The sequence below is a fragment of the Hylobates moloch genome, unplaced genomic scaffold (assembly GCF_009828535.3).
Source record: "Hylobates moloch isolate HMO894 unplaced genomic scaffold, HMol_V3 SCAFFOLD_18, whole genome shotgun sequence".
Classification (NCBI taxonomy): domain Eukaryota; kingdom Metazoa; phylum Chordata; class Mammalia; order Primates; family Hylobatidae; genus Hylobates; species Hylobates moloch.
The window spans coordinates 16,431,796-16,444,664 of NW_026652293.1; the positions used below are offsets into that span (position 1 = coordinate 16,431,796).

At 37.1% G+C, this 12,869-nt stretch overlaps 1 protein-coding gene across 4 annotated transcripts in view; it reads right to left on the reverse strand.

Annotated features, from left to right (window-relative positions):
* The window catches only part of CRB1 (crumbs cell polarity complex component 1), a 211,901-nt gene that overhangs the window by 59,031 nt on the left and 140,001 nt on the right, over nucleotides 1-12,869 (reverse strand). The window lies entirely within an intron of this gene.

Below are 12,869 nucleotides of genomic sequence, written 5' to 3' on the forward strand. Positions count from 1 at the left end.
GAATACCATACAAACAAAAACAAGAAAAAAGATCGCTCTTGGCACTGACGGTAAGATACAATTTATTTATTTTCGGACTTTTTTCTCAGACATTGTATATTCTGTCCCTGGCTGCAGATTTCACTGTATTCTACTTGGAAACAGTGATTTTGCCTTATATCTTGTTTATACTTCCCCATAATTCCTAAAAGTTTGACAGAAATATAAACAGTCCAAGCAACTCTCACCATGAAGGGCTTCTAAGGTGAATGGAAGGCCCCATTTCCTCCTTCCCTACAATGCCAGTGTAAAACACGAGGTCTCTACCATAACAAGGTCTTTTCCTGTTTATTATTTTAACTTCACTGTCTACTTTTGTTTTTCTGATTCCAAGTCAAAAAAATATATCTAATTAGGGAATTATTAGAATTCATTTAAAAAAAGTAACATGAAGAAGTCTAACACCTTTTAAAAAGGATGGCTGTTGCTTTTCCAGGGAGATTCAAATGAACGAAGAGTAACAATAGAAACTGACATATGCATAGGACTTTATGGTTTCCCCATCATCTTCATTCAAATTATTATATTTGTGCTCACTACAATTGTCTGATGTTTTCAAAGCAGATATTTTTAGTTCTCTTTCACAGAATAAATTGAGGTGTAGAAAGAGTGAAGTCTAAATTCCAAAGCACTTTTAATATCAGACTCTAAATTAACTAGTTTTTTTTTTTTTTTTTTGAGATGGAGTCTCGCTGTGTTGCCCAGGCTGGAGGGCAGTGGTGCAATCTTGGCTCACTGCAAGCTCCGCCTCCCGGGTTTACACCATTCTCCTGCCTCAGCCTCTGGAGTAGCTGGGACTACAGGCACCCGCCACCACGCCTGGTTAATTTTTTGTATATATATATATATATTTTTTTTTTGTAGAGATGGGGTTTCACCATGTTAGCCAGGATGGTCTCCATCTCCTGACCTCCTGATCCACCCACCTCGGCCTCCCAAAGTGCTGGGATTACAGGCGTGAGCCACCACACTTGGCCTAAATTAACTAGGTTTGAAAAATCCAACCTGGCCATGCTTGGTAGCTCACACCTGTAATCCCAGCACTTTAGGGGGCCTAGCCGGGCAGATTGCTTGAGGCCAGGAGTTATAGATCAGCCTGGCCAACATGGTGAAATCCTATCTTTACTAAAAATACAAAAACTGGCCAAGCGTGGTGGTGCGTGCCTGTAACCCCAGCTACTCTGAAGGCAGGACAATCTCCTTGAACTTGGGAGGTGAAGATTGCAGTGAGCCAAGATAATGCCACTGCTCTCCAGCCTGGGCGACAAAGTGAGACTCTTGTCTCAAAAACAAAACAAAACAAAACAAAACAAAACCCAATCTGACGCACTATTTTTTAATTAATAATTTAGTATATTCTCATTTATTGTTTGTTATTAATATGCATGTCTTATTTTCCCATTTAACTCTATGCCCAAATGTGTGTTTTTAAAAATTTAATCCAAAGATTCCTTTATTGATAATGTTGGATCAGAACCCCAGCTATGCTGCTTGTCTTGTGAGCAGGTCACATATACTTTCTGTTTTTGTTTCCTCATCTATGAATGGGATTAATAATAGTATTTACATCACAAGGCTCTTTTAAAGATTAAACCGGTTAAGACATGTAAATATTCATAACATTGCTTGGTATATAACAAGTTCTCAATAAGTTTTCGCCAATACTAAAAAGTAGTAAGAAAGAATTACCCTCTAATGACAAAATTCAAATAGTACTGTAGTCATTGAGAGAGACTATTTAGAAAGTGTGGGCATGTGCAGTGTCCTGTAAATTGCATAATTTTATATGAGAAATTCACTTGGACAGCATATTAGTCTAGAATCTCATCAAATTGTGCTTTCCATGAAGGAAGGAAAATGTCTGTTTTATTCACCAATGTATGTCTAAAACATAGCATAGAACCTGGCTTGTATTCACCATTTAGTAATTAATTTTGGAATGAATGAATTCATTATGACCTTCCTAAGGTGATTAAATATTTAATAATGCATTTAATCTGATCCAAAACCAAAGTGCTCATTTTGTGTAAACTTTTAGATAAATGTATGAAATGTTAATCTTTGACGATGTACTGCCATTTATGATCTACACATCTAGGCACTTGATTGGACTCTACTGTACTTATATTTTACTGTATTGGGATTACTTTCATACAAGCTTTGTCAATGCAAAAATATTTCAAACTCTGTGAAAACAGTGGACATATTATAATCTTACTTACAGCTGCCCACAGCACCTGTACAGTGCTAAGGGTATGAATGATTAAATTTTTGATGGATAGGAAGAACAGAACTGAATGGAACTAATCTATTTGTTAGATAATCATCCAGGGAAGCACAGAAAACTGACACAGGAATTACAGGTAAACCACAGTATATTCTAAAGGGGTGTTCCAATACAAGTTTAATATAACTGAATATGAAAACTTGAAATTTTGTATTAGAAGATATTTTACTTAAACTTGATTTTCAAAGGATTTTAAGAACAAAAAAATAATAACAAGTATTTGATTGAGGGTAAAACTATTGAATGACTGATACGGCATAACAAAAGCAAAACACGATTTTTTCTCCCACCCTATCTTGAAACATATTTAACTGGGGAAGGGTTTCATTGCCTCTAGATAAGTCTTCAGCAGACCCCAGGACTTTTCGGCTCACTATTGGATAGTAGTGTCACTATCTCTTAAAAAAAACACACAGCAATTAGAATGGTCTGTCACATATAATGATCAAAAGTCTCAATGCAATTTAGAATAAAATCTTCTTTGTCTTTAGGCTAACTTCAGGCTGTCTTGAAGGAAGATTCGGAAGCCTTCTTCCCTCTTTCTATTCTTCCATTGTCTCCACCTTCAGATTTATGTGTTTTGTCCCCTAGAAGACTGAAGTTGGTGGCAAAAAAAGGGGGAAGGGGATACAGAAATTATTCACCTGACTGATACAATATGGCTCCATGGTTTCTGAGACTAGGAGGTGTTTAAAGTTGGTATTTGTTATAAGGGGCACTTATGAGTTCCTTGGAGCCCAGTCTATTCCTGCAGCTGAGACTCACTCTAGATAACTGCGAAGGCAGGCGGGCATTGCCTCTCCTTTTACTGGTGGCTCATATTTGCTCCTCCCCCAACCCCTTTGCTATTGGTTTACTGACGTTTACTCTTCTTCCTTCTTTATCAACTCTTTTAGTGGGATTCTTTGACCTTCCAGCAGAGGCCTATTGGGAAGAACTCTTTTTACACAAACTGCCTACTAATGCTCCTACCATGGGTTCCCCATCTAGACCACAGGATTCACGTACCCTTAACCTGCAGTAGGAAGGGAGCACATTTACTTTCCAACACAGCACAGCAGCAATTCTTTCTCCCTCTTTCCTGACGCCACGGGTTAAGAGTCATCACACTTTTTCATCTTTAGATTCCTCAGGCAGGTGGAGAATCTAGTCTAAGTTTCCTGTTCCTTCTCTTCCACCAACTTTAGGTGACACTGGAGCGCTCCTGGAAGCTATGGTCACTCTGGTTTAGAATGCAGCATCTAGCCCTCAATTTGAGGAGTAAGGTTCAACTCACAACACAGCAGCAAGCCTCTCCAACGAAATCTCCTTATAGAGCCACTCCTTCAAATTGCCTCTGAAGAATTTTTGCATATCCCTGACGTAAGTATAAACCTTTTGGCCAGGCGCGGTGGCTCACACCTGTAATCCCAGCACTTTGGAGGCCGAGGCAGGTGGATCATGAGGTCAGGAGTTTGAGACCAGCTTGACCAATATGGTGAAACCCTGTCTCTACTAAAGATACAAAAATTAGCCAGGCGTGGTGGCGTGCGCCTGTAATCCCAGCTACTCAAGAAGCTGAGGTGGGAGAATTGCTTGAATCCGGGAGGCGGAGGTTGCAGTGAGCCAAGATTGTGCCACTGAACTCCAGCTGGGGCAACAGAGTGAGACTCTGTCTCAAAATAATAAATAAATAAAATAAAATAAAAAATAAAAGTATAAATCTTTCAAAAACCTGAAGTCTGTTATCTGTATTTACTTTAACATCTTGTGTTTTTATTTCTTTCATAATTCACTTTGGTACCTGACAGCAACCATATCTTGACCCCTTAGATGAAATTTCAATTGACCATTTTCTCAATTTATAGAATAGCTACTCTATGATGTACTCTCAGAGTACTCTCAGAATACAAACTAGAAGACGTAGACCTAGCCTGAATGTACTTACAATATAATGGAAGGACAAAATATATATTTATGAAAATGCATTGTACATAGTATGTTCCCAGCAGATGTCGATAGCATATGAGAATCAAACTCAGGCAACATTAGAGCATATTTAGGAAAGTTTTAGGAAAAAGACTTTGAATGATAGATAACGAAACATCTTTAGATATAAAATCTTCATATTAAATTAAGTCAAATCAATAAATATTGATTACATATCTATCATGTATAAAATATTGCAGATAACATGAAGTTCGAACTAGTCCCTGTCCTCAATGAATTTAATAAAGGAAAAGTAAGACAAATTTGTGAAAAACTAAATGTTAGTGCAAGTCAAGACAATACTGAAGAGATTTCACTAGACAGTATACAATAGATTCTAAGTGAATAGTTTAGGCAGTAGCTGCTGCAGAGCCTCCGGAGAAGGGTATCTCTTCAGGCCTGGCTGGGAAGGTCTTACAGAAATAGAATTTAATATAGGTTTTCAAATATAGGTCAAGTTGGGCTGGGCGCGGTGGCTCACGCTTGTAATCCCAGCACTTTGGGAGGCCGAGGCGGGCGGATCACGAGGTCAGGAGATCGAGACCATGGTGAAACCCCGTCTCTACTAAAAATACAAAAAATTAGCCAGGCGTAGTGGCGGGCGCCTGCAGTCCCAGCTACTCGGAGAGCCTGAGGCAGGAGAATGGCGTGAACCTGGGAGGCGGAGCTTGCAGTGAGCCGAGATTGCACCACTGCACTCCAGCCTGGGCGACAGAGCAAGACCCCGTCTCAAAAAAAAAATATATATATATATAGGTCAAGTTGATAAATAGGTCCTTGTGGCCGGACGCAGTGGCTCACGCCTGTAATCCCAGAACCCTGGGAAGCCGAGGTGGGCGGATCACGAGGTCAGGAGATGGAGACCATCCTGGCTAACACGGTGAAACCCTGTCTCTACTAAAAATACGAAAAATTAGCCCGGCGTGGTGGCAGGCGCCTGTAGTCCCAGCTACTCGGGGGGCTGAGGCAGGAGAATGGCATGAACCCGGGAGGCGGAGCTTGCAGTGAGCCGAGATGGCGCCACTGCATTCCAGCCTGGGCGACAGAGCGAGACTCTGTCTCAAAAAAAAAAAAGAAAAAGAAAAAAAAGAAAAAAGAAAAAGAGTCTTTGTGTGTGTAAATAAGTGAATAAACAAAACACTCATCGATGGGAAGGCTTAACATTTAGAGGTGACAATGAGTTTGGCAATCTGGTTGGCATGTAGGATTTACCTAGAAAACTAAACACACAAAGGTTAAATGTAGCCAGAGTGGAGAAGGTCTGGGAACTTACGAGGTTTTTAGCTGTATTTATTTATTTTCTGGCAGTGGGGAGTCATATGTAATTGTTGGACAGAAAACCAACATGGTTTCTCATAAAGATCACCTTCATAGGGATATGTAACAGAGTGAAGTGGGAAGAAACTAGAGACAGGAAGACCAACTAGGCAGCTGTTAAAACTATTGACACATAAGCTTATTAGGGCTTGAAATAGGATGTTTATTTCTTTACAATTTACAGTACGCTTTCACTTATCCTTTGTGGGCAAATAAGTGCAGACGGTCGTGCTTTCTATACCATTGCCTACTGTATTTTTTCTTATGATTGCTAAAATTTATGCATTTGATCTTCATAAAATGTCAAAATTTGATTGTTTCTTTAAATATAAACAGAAAAGCAAGTTTAAAATTTTACCATCATTTAAAAAAGAACAAAAAAAGGAGAGAAAGCCTGTATTAAGATCGATAGTCTGAAGAACAACAAACAGAATTAGGTATGAAAAGTAGAATGATAAACAGCGATTTATGCTTTTACTTCACTTAAAATCAATTCTTTTGACATGTCCAATGTAAAATAAAGTCCAACATATTTATTTGATGAACCTGGAAAACTAAAAGTGGGAAAAAAGAGAAAAATATCTTGTTTTGGTTATTGGAGTAGCTGGGCAAAGAACAAGATCTGCTGTCAATCAAGATAAAAGGATTAGGGCATATTTATGGGACCATTGGGGCCACTCAGTCTTCTTAATTGGGTATTTTAGTTGAATACAAATTGGTTATTTATGTCCAATTATTTATAGTATGGATGGATTACTTGAAGTTTATTGTTATTTGCTTATATAAAGTCAATTCATTTAATTAAAAACTGTCACCTAATTTTATTTTCCTAAAATTTTTTTAGTTCAGTATCTGATTCTATGATAATACTATATTTCAAAAATATCATGATAGCAAAAATTTCTACCACTTGGTATGTCTCATATTTCCTTGAGAATAAATTATATTAATGGATAAAAGGAATGTAGACTTTAGAATTAATATCATTGGATATGAAGATGATTTTTGTCATAATTCTCACTTTGCTGAAGTCATGGTTAATGAAGTATCTAATATGAAGTTATATAATTTACCCTAGACATATATATACTAGACATATATACAAAGACATATACAAATGAGGAAGTTTCATCTTGATCTGTTTTAATTGATTTAGGATTTTAAAAATTTTAATAAATAGAAATCAAAGTAGAAATTATCTAAAACCAAAAACTCAATGCATAAATATATCCACTTTTCCTTTCTCAAAAGGTTCAATTTTCATTTGATAGTAATATCTGTTATAGCATTAAACAATAGTTGCTAAATAAACATCTTAAAAGCACTAAGCATGGTGCAAATTAGCATATATAAGAAGAGAGTTAGTTACCTATGAGCATTGCCATTAAAATGTGAAAACCATGTGTCCTGGCTCCAAACATCTTTCTGTTAAAAAAGAGATATCCATCCAAACACCTACTAGGTTGACAGAGTGAGTTTCTGATCATTTTGGACCATATCCAGAAGTGTGGGCTTGTTCTTCAATGTCACCTCTTTCTCGCAGGTAGAGTGTATGGGGACTTGGTTTTGACTCATTTCCCTCCAAGCTGGATCAGTGGGGCTTAGTGTAAGACTCATCTGTGCTGCTTACCAGTCAGACTTGTTATTCTTAGATCCTATCCCTGCTTAACACATGGTGCCTCCCCTTTTTAAGTCACACTAGTGAATGTTATGATCACAACACTGAATGCTGACAGTATTATTATGAAGAAATGAGTTTTGGGGAATCTAAACACAGATAAGTATTTTGGACAACTTCTGTTGTGGAAAATTAGGGCCTGATTTTATTTTGCTTTACAACAAAGGAAATGCTGTTTTTGTTTTTGTTTTCTTTTGTTTGTTTTCCTTTTGAATTGTGGTTAAGAAATAAATGGCAACTTCAAATCTATTAAGTATCTATGCAAGGGATAGAAGGGAAAGAAAAATTAAGAAAAAAGAGCAAAGGCTTTTATTGAGACTGTGGCAAGAGTTACTTGTGTGGTGCTCTCAGACAAATTCCAGCCTCTACGAAAGGCCAGTTATGCTCCACTCCTTCTACATCCAATGACGTTTAATTTTGTACAAGAGAATAATTTGAATATGTGAGGTGTTTGAGATACACTTAGAGTACAAACAAAAAAGTAATTCTTTTTTGTTTCTTTTTAACATTTTCTTAAAGGGGAACCTGAGGACCTAGAGAGGTTTCACATAGGCAGTATAAGCTGAGAGGCCATGAAGCCCCTAGAACTACCACATTCCCTAAAATTCTCACCATCAGAGCAATTCCTTTAGGTTGAGACCTTGTCTCTTAGAAGCCTCAGTAAAGGTGAAAATGTTACCTGAGAGGGGCAGTAACTGTATCACGAAATAGTCATTAGTGCCTTATCATGGGCAGTGTATGCCAAGTTAAAAAAAAAAAATTGCCAGGTAACTGAGGTCAGATAAGTTGTGATGGAAACCAGTAATAAGGCAGAAAATGTGTGATGCAAGAGACATTGCAGTAGTGCATGTATTCATTCATTTATTATTCATTCTGTTTAAAACTTATTTATCAAGACCTTAGTTTGACTGCTACTTTGTGAGTGCAGGAGATATGATGGTGAAGGAAAATAGATATAATCCTGCTTCTTGAAGCAAACAGTTTACCTAAGCTTATAGCAGTGGGGAAGGCTGAGCAGACAAGAGCCTTGAGGACCGAAGGAAGAAATGTATCTATTGGAGGCTAGAGGGTGAGGGTGGTATAAGAAGGAGAGGCAACATATTCAGGGTTCTGATCAATGGGTCTACTCGGAGAGGCATTTCTAATAGCCCTCAGGGAATCAAAATAATGAAGTAGAATAAACATGGACTTGGAGTCAGACTATGACACTGACTTTTATACTAATCGGAGCTTTGATACTAGGCTATGAGAACTAGTAAATTAGCTAATTTATTTAAGCTGAAATTTCTTATAAAGCAGAAATAGTAAAGCTTATGAAACGATTATTTTTGTGTGAGCCAAATGAGATAACTATAAATGGTTGGAGCATGCTAATCATTCAAAGGACTTTCACCAACTTTTTGTGGACAGCATAAGTGAACTTGGATAAATATTACTTGAATAAAAATATATAAGGCATACTTATTGAATTTATAGGCAACATGAACCTGTTAAAAATAATGACCATCCTTAGGCAGAAATTATGGTTACCTCTAGTAGTCATTCCCCAGCATGTCCCACCCCCGTTCCACAGAGAGACATGTGTTCCACCATATAGAATACACATGTCAAATATATTCTTTCACACACTCCTTTACAGCTGGGTCATGGGCATGTGACCCAATCCTGGTCAATAGGACTTGAGGGGTGCTGTGCTAGGGGGAGGCTGAAAAAGGTTTTCTTCTCTAATACAACAAAGAGATGTACCTTTGGAGGGCTTGGAGGAGGGAGAGGATCAGGAAAAATAACTAATGGGTACTAGGCTTAATATCTGGGTGATGAAATAATCTGTACAACAGTCCCCCATGGCAGAAGTTTGCCTATGTAAAAAACCTGTACCTGTACCCTTGAACTTAAACTAAAAGTTAAAAAAAGGAAGAAAGAAAATGAGAACTTTAACACAATATATACTTACACACAAACCTTAATAATCTACATGAATACATGCAAATGAATCTATATAGCTAATATATCACAGTGATTTACAAAAGGAAAGGAGAAAAATGAATGAGGGATGGGGGAAACTATAGAATAGGATTGGTTGGGACAGAATGGAATAGATGTAAAGCAGGCAAGCCAGGGATCTCATGTCAACTAAAGGAAACAGTGTTCTATAATCTGAAGTAAAGAGTTAACTCTTTTCACTTGAGGTGAAGACACCACAAAACTGGATAGAAGAGATACAACTTGTTGGGTGAAGACCTATGAGTTTCAATTGGTAATTATTTACTAATAATTATTATTAACACTTACATAATGTATAGCAGCCTATGGTTTACTTTATTCTATATTACCTCAACTTATCTTTGAAATATGGATCCATGGTGATGTGACTTTCCAAATTTTATGTGACATTGGGGCTGTCATGATGGATGATAGTATCTGGGGCAAAGGAAATGAAAATCAGTTTCTAACTCCCAATTTGAACTCAAAATATTTTTGTTTTAGGAGGCAGAGATAAAATATGGACACTCCAATAAAGAAAGCTAATATGATAGTGATTTTACTTGAAATCATGTCATTAGAGAAACTATTGGAGAAAATTGGATGTTTAACCAGGAGAAAAGCAGATACCAGGGCATATCAGAAGGGTCTTCATGTAGCTAAAGGTCTATCACACGGAATTTTATGTATTATTTGTTTCTAACTGTGAAAACTAGTACCAACAGTAAGAAGCCTTTGGATGGTTTATTTATGCTCACTGTGCAGAATCTTCTAGCAGTTGATGCTCATCAAGCATAGAACCAGCTGTCTTGGGAGACAGTATGCTTCCTGACATTGAAGCCGTGCAGATTTAGAGAGAATCATCATTCAGCATGGATATTATAATCGAAATTTAAGAAAAGGTATGTTACATATTTCAATGGCCTCTAACGATTCTCCCAGTCCTAAGATTCTATCATAATTTCTAAGTAAAGAATATGCCACATGCATAATTTCTAAGTAGAGAATTTCTAAGTGGAAAATATGCTGAATATAAGAGTTGACATTTTCATAAATTCATAATTTTGTCACAGTTTAAAAAAATCTGTAAAAAGGGAAGAGCAGTAACTTTTTTAGAAGGCTACTAATAAAGATTAAATGAGGCAATTGTTCATAGCATGTGGTTCCAGGTCATAGGTGCTTATCAAATGTTGCTTGTCTTGCCATAATTCCCCAACTCCATTTTTATTTGCTTAAGAACATAGTTAGATTTCATCATGTCCACAATTTTTCTCCGTATTGATTACCATTAAATTTTACTTTTCTGGAGGTCAATCCCCATAAGTGACCTCAACTATGCAGAACATAATCAAGAAAGAACATATGTCCTAAAAGTGTCTATGTTTAAAACTGGAGATTGCAAGGTTTGTTAACTATTTCCTCAGGCCTTAGTCCATCATTCATTACTATTTTAGATACAATTAAAGCAAGCTTGATTATCAAATATTTCAGCTTGCAGTGGAATAGAATCAGCAAAAGAAAAGGATAAGGGAGAACTTTGTGTACCTTTTCAGCAGCAGGAAATGACAGCCGAGAACTAGACAATGAATGTGAGTGCATAGAACTAACACTTACTGGCTGGGTGCGGTGGCTCATGCCTATAATTCCAGCACTTTGGGAGGCCGAGGCGGGTGGATCATGAGGTCAGGAGATCGAGACCATCCTGGCTAACACGGTGAAATCCCGTCTCTACTAAAAAATACAAAAAAAGTAGCCGGGCATGATGGCGGGCTCCTGTAATCCCAGCTACTGAGGAGGCTGAGGCAGGAGTATGGCATGAACCCCGGAGGCGGAGCTTGCAGTGAGCCGAGATTGCGCCACTGCACTCCAGCTTGGGCGACAGAGGGACTCCATCTCAAAAGAAAAGAAAGAACTAACACTTCCTGAGTCTCAGATCTGTGCCAGTCACTGTGGTAAGTGCTTTATTTATGTGGCCATTTAATCATTCTAATGAATGATGAAGCATGCGTTGCTACCTGCATTTCACAGATGATGAAAACAAGTCAGCTTGTGGTTGGTACTCAGTCTGCCTGACTCCTGAGATAAGTCATTTGTTCTCTACAACATGCTGCCTCTGAGAAAATAATATGATGAGCTGGTATGAAATAATATTAAAAAGTATAGTACCTTGAAGATATTGAAAATATGAACAAAATCAAAATCTATGGAGCATAGGACAATAAATAATAACATTGTCATCAATAAGATACAAAATTGTATGCAACATTTTTTAACCAGAAATGCAAGAAAATGTGTAATATATTTCTGAAATATTTAAATGTGAAATGATTAAAAAACATTTTTCCCACAAGAATTATAAAAATGTGTTATGCCAAAAGCTCTTTAATGTGAGCTACTATCAACCTTAATTATATCAGAAAAATGTGGTGTTACTATGTTGGTAACTTATTTTGTATATTAAGATTGTGTGTGTGTGTACAGCATACAGCATGGAATTGTTTCTTCAGCATCCATTCTTTGCTCTACTTTATGATTATACTATTCTAAAGTTCTGATGCAAGAGACACATATACACACTCTCCAGACCTGATATTTGTTCAGAACCATATGATAGCTCAGATAAAAAAAAATACTGAGCCCAGAGGAAGATTTGATTCAGTCTATTGTGTGGAAAGTATTCTGAGATCTTCAAACGAAAGACAAAATAGCTGCAAAAAGCCTTGCATTTCAGTTTCACATTTCACTTGATTTTGCACTTCAAAAGTCATACTTTGAAGCTCAGTGGATGTAGGTAAGTGATTTTTAGTTATTTTACGGACTAACAAGTAGAAAGTACAGCACTGCACATGCTCACTCTTGTTGACTTTACTTTGAAAAGTAATTTCAGAGAAACTCAACCCAGTTCAACCAGAACTATCCTAATTGGCTTTGATCAGTAAATCATCAGAAAGGGCTCTGCTCTTGCTTAGTCCTTTTTTCCCGTCTTGTCAAAAGTGAATGATTAAACACTTAAGTTACAGTGAATTATAAAAACCTGTCTTGTATGGAGTTGGATGTTGCTATTCTAAGAAATGTTGGTTTTCTCTCTGCCATGGTAAGAATTGGCTTTACATTCTTTAGCAGTGCTGTTTGTTATTTTTTACAAATTTATTAATATTTTAATTTTGTACAGCCATGAAAATATCAAAGGCCAAGTATATTATTGACCTAGTAAGGCCTGACGTTCAAGGCCCTCCACAATCTGGCTTTTATTCATCTCCCAGCATTATTTCCTATTGCTCACTGCATAAATGGTTGTATTAAAATATATTTTAGTAGAATAAAATTTAAAACACATTCAAAGCTTTCTCTCTCTCTTCGGTTTTTTCAAAATCCCAACTTTCTTTCAGAGTTCTGCTCAACTGCTACTTTCTCTTCACTTTTTTAAAAATCCCAACTTTCTTTCACAATTCGGCTCAATTGCTACTTACCCATATTGAAATGCCTTCTATTGGTAACCCTCACTCATGTTTGTCCTTGAACATCTGAGCTTATCCATGTGGAACCCAGCACAGAGTACGTTGTATTCTTTTTTTTAATATTTATGATTTACTTTCC